The sequence below is a fragment of the Palaemon carinicauda genome, chromosome 3, assembly GCF_036898095.1.
Source record: "Palaemon carinicauda isolate YSFRI2023 chromosome 3, ASM3689809v2, whole genome shotgun sequence".
In the NCBI taxonomy this organism is placed as follows: domain Eukaryota; kingdom Metazoa; phylum Arthropoda; class Malacostraca; order Decapoda; family Palaemonidae; genus Palaemon; species Palaemon carinicauda.
In genome coordinates this window covers 192,090,627-192,098,126 of record NC_090727.1, presented here as the reverse complement: position 1 = coordinate 192,098,126, position 7,500 = coordinate 192,090,627, and the positions used below count along the sequence as shown (strand labels likewise).

At 32.3% G+C, this 7,500-nt stretch overlaps 1 long non-coding RNA gene across 1 annotated transcript in view; it reads right to left on the bottom strand.

Annotated features, from left to right (window-relative positions):
* Positions 1-4,971: 4,971 nt before the first annotated feature.
* Positions 4,972-7,500, bottom strand: part of LOC137638159 (uncharacterized) — a 3,594-nt gene continuing 1,065 nt past the window's right edge. Inside the window, exon 2 of the long non-coding RNA XR_011043855.1 lies at positions 4,972-5,383. This is a non-coding gene — a long non-coding RNA (uncharacterized lncRNA). The remainder of the gene's footprint in view (positions 5,384-7,500) is intronic.

Here is a 7,500-nt window from a genome sequence, read left to right as displayed (position 1 = left end):
TAGTTGCAGTGAAAAAATGCTGAAACGGTTAAAGTAGGTCATGTCGGCAAATATCCGTTTTCATCTCAAGAATGATAATGGCCATTGAACAAAATAATCAGTATTATCCCCTCTTAAAATAATCATGAATGGAATTACAATTTCTTAGCATGTATCAATATTTCAAGCTTAGTTAAAATGCTAAATATTCTAAAAACTTAGAATAAAACATGGAGCTATTTTTACTAAATGTAAGTCAAACTGAATATCCAAATATAATTGAATAACAGATAAAAAGAATATCTAAAAAAATATGATGTATGACTCTGAGGGCTAAGAGGTATAGTACCTCTGGCAAGATCAGAGAGAAAACCTTATAATTAAAGGCGACCACAAATTGACATCTACGACCATCTTGAGTAGTCAAGGCAACGTAAACCCCTTTGCCAGCAGCGGGATGAAATAGCCACATGCCAGGTTCTTGTCAAACCTCTATAGTCGCCGCCATAAAAAGGGAGGCCGTAATGAAAGCAGTTGTCAGTCAAAGGAAACATTATTCCCAATTACCTAAAGTTGCCCACCTTAGGTGGTAGGTTGGCTAGGGCACCACCCACCCATTGAGATACTACTGCTAGAGAGTTATTGTGTCCATTGACTGGCCACACAGTACTACACTGGATCCATCTCTCTGGTTACGGCTAATTTTTCTTTTGCCTACTCATACACCGAATAGTCTGGCCTATTCTTTCCACATTACCCTCTGTTCTCATACACTTTATAACACTGAAATTACCAAACAATTCTCAATTCTTTTTCACTCAAGAGGATAACTACTCCACTATAATTCTTCAATGGCTACTTTCCTCTTGGTAAGGGTAGAAGGGACTCTAGCTATGGTAAGCAGCACTTCTAGGAGAAGTACACTTCAAAATCAAACCATTGTTTTATATTCTTGGGTATCACCATAGCCTCTGTACCATGGTCTTCAACTGTCTTGGGTCAGAGTTCTCTTGCTTGAGGGTACACACGGGCATACTTTTCCATATTAATTTTCTTCCTCTTGTTTTTTTGAAGATTTTATAGTATATACAGTATTTGAAAGATCTATTATAATGTTGTTACTGTTCTTTAAATATTTTTCATTGTTCATTACTTCTTTTGTAGTTTATTTCCTTATTCCCTTTCCTCACTGGGCCATTTTTCCCTGTTGGGGCCCTTGAGCTTATAGCATCCTGCTTTTCCAACTAGGGTTGTAGTTTAGCAAGTAATAATAATAATAATAATAATAATAATAATAATAATAATAATAGCGCCTGCTTCTTTGTTGGACAGTCAACTACCGTCAAGGGGACTCCTGGGGAGACAGCCACGAACTTCACAAGGGCACCATTATTATTCCTGTCACTAGGCTTTATCTAGAATGTGTTCGCGTTACATTGCAATATATATAAATATAAATATGAAGCACTGCGAACTCTCGTCGTTCCTCGACGACCATGTATCCAATTTTCTTCCTTGTCTTCATTAGTATCAATTTATCTCAAGGTATAGCCAAACGCACTTTACTTCTCTAAACCGCTCTTGCATGAAAGTCTTTTCTCCCTTTTTTGAAACCTCAAACTCTTAGAAATCTTATTGTTGTAATACATCACCAGTGTGATTCACACGAGTATTTGCCATCTAAGGCAATAAATAAATGAGAGAGAGAGAGAGAGAGAGAGAGAGAGAGAGAGAGAGAGAGAGAGAGAGAGAGAGAGAGAGAGAGAGAGAGAGAGTCGCCCATATTGTTACGCAGACTATTGTTGACTCAGGCATTAGATAATTTTCGTCTCTTTTTCCTGGAGGATGAGATCAGCCTGACTCTGGGATGAATTGCATAATCTCTGTACGTCGTTGCTACCTTGAAGGTTGACGCGTTCTGTAAGAATTCCATATGGTTTGGAAACAAAAACTTTTTAAAAGTAAAATTCTTTTATGGGAAGAAAGAAAAGGATGTGTAAACGTAAGGTATATCAAATACCTAGGCTTTTATACCAAAGTGTATTGACAGTTCATGTTCCCAAGCAAACACAACATTGCTAGCCCACCTTTTTCCTCTATGATTCCCCACACACACTCCCTAACAAATAAACACACATTTTTTTCATCAATGTTGTCATAAAGATTTGAAGGTTACTCGTGAGCGACTGAGGCAAGGGAAAGGGCAATGTCCTAAAACCGATCATACGTAATTACGATTTGTGTACAAAACCCCTCTTCGCCCAAGCAAGGACCCTGGAAAGCCAGGCAGGTAATGGCTGCTGTTGACTCATCAGGTAGACACGTAGGCTCGCCAAACACCTCATCCCTGATGCTAATAGAAACTATCTGGCTAGAGTGGTTCTCGTACTCCCGTTCAACAGACTGCTAGACAAAGATGTTTCCAATAGGCTCACCATAGCCCTTAACACTGGCCTTCGTGCAATGTTGGGATTATAAGCATTTCTAAATGGCCATCCAACGAACTCATAAATTTTCATATTTTATTAAAGAAAAGTTGAATATTCCAAGGGGATGAGAGATAGAATTCCCTTGAATGTCCAGTATATCCTTTTTTCCACCTTTGTATCAATCTATAAGAAATGTCGAACACAGTTTGACCCATGAGGTTTAGATTTGGACCATGACCCTATACTAACTCGCTCCCTGACCTCTCTCCATACCTCTTCCCTTACACTCGCAAAAAACCTCCCTTCTCTAGCACCTGCTATAGTTATCATTCCCGTATATGGATCAAATGACTACCTATCATCCAGGTACGGCACGGTATCCATAGCATTACACACAAAGGCTAGAAATTATTCCATAATAACAGAACCGTAAGACAGAGACAATGGTACAGAAAAGAATAATTTATGGGCGCTTTGAACCATCCGGAATTCGTCCCCCTCGACGGGATAAATTTTTGTTTCCTTTTTACTGTACGTGTAGACAGACAGAATGGTTCCTTTTGTGGAGGTTTTAGTCAGTTTATCCTTAGGCCTTAGGCTACATAGCTATTTTGGCTGTCTCGCATGATGGATCAAGCTGGAGATATGGAGATACAACGCCTATGGCCATTGGTACTACCCTAATCAAAAAGTTGAAAAGCGCGTTCTTCACTTTATGTGAATACTTTGTTAATAACAACGCTAATTAAAAAAATAGAATGTTAATTGTTTTTAGGAATTGATTTAGCAGTCATTTCTCGTGTTCTTATGTATTTCACTCAAAATGGTTACACACTGCCATGATTAAACACAGTAAAATACAAAGTTTACTCATGTCCGTAACTTCACTTAAATACCGTATATATATATATATATATATATATATATATATATATATATATATATATATATATATGTGTGTGTGTGTGTGTGTGTGTATCTATGTATATACACACACACATATATATATATATATATATATATATATATATATATATATATATATATATATATATATATATACAAACTAGTGTGTGCAATCCGTCAACATGCTGAGCGGGATATACATACATACATATATATATATATATATATATATATATATATATATATATATATATATATATATATATACATATAGGCCTATATATATATGTGTGTGTGTGTGTGTATCTATGTATACACACACACACACACACACATATATATATATATATATATATATATATATATATATATATATATATATATATACAAACTAGTGTGTGCAATCCGTCAACATGCTGAGCGGGATATACATACATACATATATATATATATATATATATATATATATATATATATATATATATATATATATATGTATATATATATATATATATATATATATATATATATATATATATATACATATATGAGTTTATACAAAAGCGCCTAGTGTACGAGCGCATATATACGATTCTCGTATACTGTATATGCATCTACAAAAATTTAGCTGTGAAAAATAAGAATGGCTCAATAACATTAAGATTAGTATGTCATATTTTGCATTGTAAACTTACAATATCCACAAAGGAGTTAATCTACTTCCTCCGCTCTTTGTAAGTAATCCTCTAGCCCCTATAAGAGGAGAGTAACTTCTTGCGTTACAGTCAGTAAAGATGTATAAGTGAGGGCGCTTGCGCAGTCGTGGGAGAGGATAAAAAGAGATAAAAATCCTAACTTTGAAGTTCTGGCAGTAGAGAAAGTTTTATTCCAGTCTTTCCTGATAATTGTCTCCATTTAGTTTATTATGATCTCATTAAATATTATCCCTTTCATAAACAGACATAATCTTATATTCGTAAGCTTCAAATACTGGTATTTGGGACAAGCTTTCTCATTTCTTAGTAAGCAGGGCTCTGGCTCACATTTGACTTTACCTTGAAACTGAAGACATTTGATAGTGGAGGAAATTTCCTTTTTAGTCTTCTAGCTTCTATTTTGTATTTTTTTTTTCAGTTTCATAAAATAACTGTAATCAGTTTCAGCATCATTGGTAACATTTATTCACTATATCATCTTCTGTAATCCAATTGTAGGCTATATACATTACTGAACAATTCTATATCAAAATGATTTCAGTTGCCCATTATCATGGATTGAGTAATGTGGTCAGAATTTCTATTCTCTTACACTCCTAATGATATGGATTAGATGAAGCAACTCACATCCTTCTAGGTAATTTTCTAATCTCATAGAAGGCAAATTATGGTGTTAGATTTTTTTTTTTTTCATATTTTGCAAAGCTACAGTACTATCTGCAGTGAGTGGGACTTTCGTCTACGTCAAGTATATGTTCATCGCTGATTTGTTCAAGAAGAGGAAGAGTTAATAATTGTTTGTTGCAGTTACTAGACCTATTAGAATTTACATAATGGAATGGTTGCTATTTTAAACCTAAAAGATAATGTATGTTGTCAAATTAATGCTTAGCAGCGTTTTCTAAAAAAACTCAGACTAGCTAAAGGTTATCAGACTAATATTTAATATTCTTTATAAATATATATTAAAATCCGTAAAGTTTCTGGATAAAGGCATACTAAAATCTTAGATTCAATCATATATTTGAAAATAACATACGAAAAATTGACCGTTCGGTGGCAGATCAATCGTTCTATCACAAATTCACTATAATAGCTTGTGTTTAATCTACAAAGAATTTCACACCTCCTGAAATCTACTGACAACTTCACAATGGTCTTATCCAAGACCCCACCGATAGCTGTTTCCAGATCGCTCTTCTGCACACCAAGATGAACAGCTCAGTCCGGGCACCTCTTTTAAGGCAAATGATGAAGGTAATCGGGTGATCGAATGCTCTGTTTCATCTGGAAAAATAGATAAGCCCGGTTTCTGAGGTTGCTCTCAACCCGCATTAACAGAAGTCAGGAAACCTGTTGGAGAGAAGAATTGTTCTTGAGTGAAAGTTGATCAAATGTACCGTGTATATATATATATATATATATATATATATATATATATGGATATATATGTATATATATATATATATATATATATATATATATATATATATATATATATATATATATATATGTGTGTGTGTGTGTGTGTAAATATATGTATATATATATATTTATATATATATATATATATATATATATATATATATATATATATATATATATATATATGTATGCGTGTGTGTGTACGTGTGTATATGTGCATATATTTATGTATATGAATATCCATGTGTATATATATGTATATATATATATATATATATATATATAGATATACAGTATATATATATATATATATATATATATATATATATATATGTGTGTGTGTGTGTGTATGTATATACATATACACACACACACACATATATATATATATATATATATATATATATATATATATATATATATATATATATACAATAAAAGGAGAAAAAGCATACAATTATATGAAAGTTTATATCTACATACACACACACACATATATACATATATATATATATATATATATATATATATATATATATATACATATATGTATATATATATATATATATATATATATATATATATATATATATATATATATATATATATATATATATATATATATATTTATGTATGTGTGTGTGCGAGTGGGCGTGTATATGAAAAATCACAAGCATGTGTTTAAGCATCTTATACATGTATGTATGTATGGGCTATTTCAGCTGTTTACGATGTTTGAATATTTCTTATAATAACCTAAGAATTGATTATGAATGTCAGAATTTTCTTTAAACTGAAATCATACTTTCATATAGATGTCATTCTTTGACTAATTTCCAGATAAAAAAATCAGGTAATCAATCAGACAATGATTTGATGCAGAATGCGATACATATTTCGATATGTAAAGTAATTTAATGTAACAATCACACTGAAATTACTGAAGTTGAATTCCTTTGTAAAATGCAATTATTTCGAAGTTGAATAATATAATAAATTAATGACGATTATAATGTCAACGGACCTACGCACACTATAGTCGAATGTACTATTGAGAAGACATCTATGTTGAATTAAAATAATTTACATACACATAAAATATAAAGAAAAAAATCATTATAGCTCTGGTACATGGAGATTTTTTTTTTTTTCAACGAAACCATATTTCGTTATAAGATAACGGATAATACTCCCTAACTAAAGTATATAAGCCACTAAAAGAACGAGATTAATGGTCGAAGGTTATTCCTTAGGTGTGAAAATAAGAGACCAATTAATATAAAAGACAACTGACATACAAGGACGGATATCGGGTTGATGATGAGAAATAGAGAAAGTTTACATTTCACCTTGGGCGACATGGACAAAGGAGCTTATAAAAGAGGTTAGTTATCAAACGGATTTGGTCACCTCCATCTGTATAACTGAAGGTAACATGTTGGATTATCTTGAACTGGTCAAGATTAAGTAATAAGGCTTTCACTGGAATAAATAATGAGGTCCAAATAGGGCTCCTTATAGGCCTTAGTTTGTATCTAAAACCATTGTTCTCTTTTAACATATTCTACCACAACCAGGTAACTATCAGCCTCTGATAAAAATTCAATAAACTTTTTTCAACAGTTCACTTACATTAGAACGTGGTTTCGAGTACATAGCAAATCTTTTTTTAACGATGCTTATCCATAATATGTGCACAAAATAAAGATGTTTAGAATACCGATAATAATTATTTACATAACGACACTAAGTAGAATAAACAAAGTTGAAAGGTCACCTTGAACGGGGCAAGCAACCTTGGTTACAAAAAATAGAATTCAAACTCTCTCACGATTTGTCTTTTAAGAGTTTCTGGTTCTAAAGTTCAAGTTTCTCAGTAAATGGACTAAAACTGTTAGGTAAAGGTATTTGAGTTTTGCTTTTCTAAGTACTCTTTGGATGACAATACAGTCTTTGAGGACGATTTTTACGGGATTTCGTTCTGTTACACTTGAATCATCAAAGAAAAAAAAATGAAGGGTGAGATTTATTCCATGACTGTTATT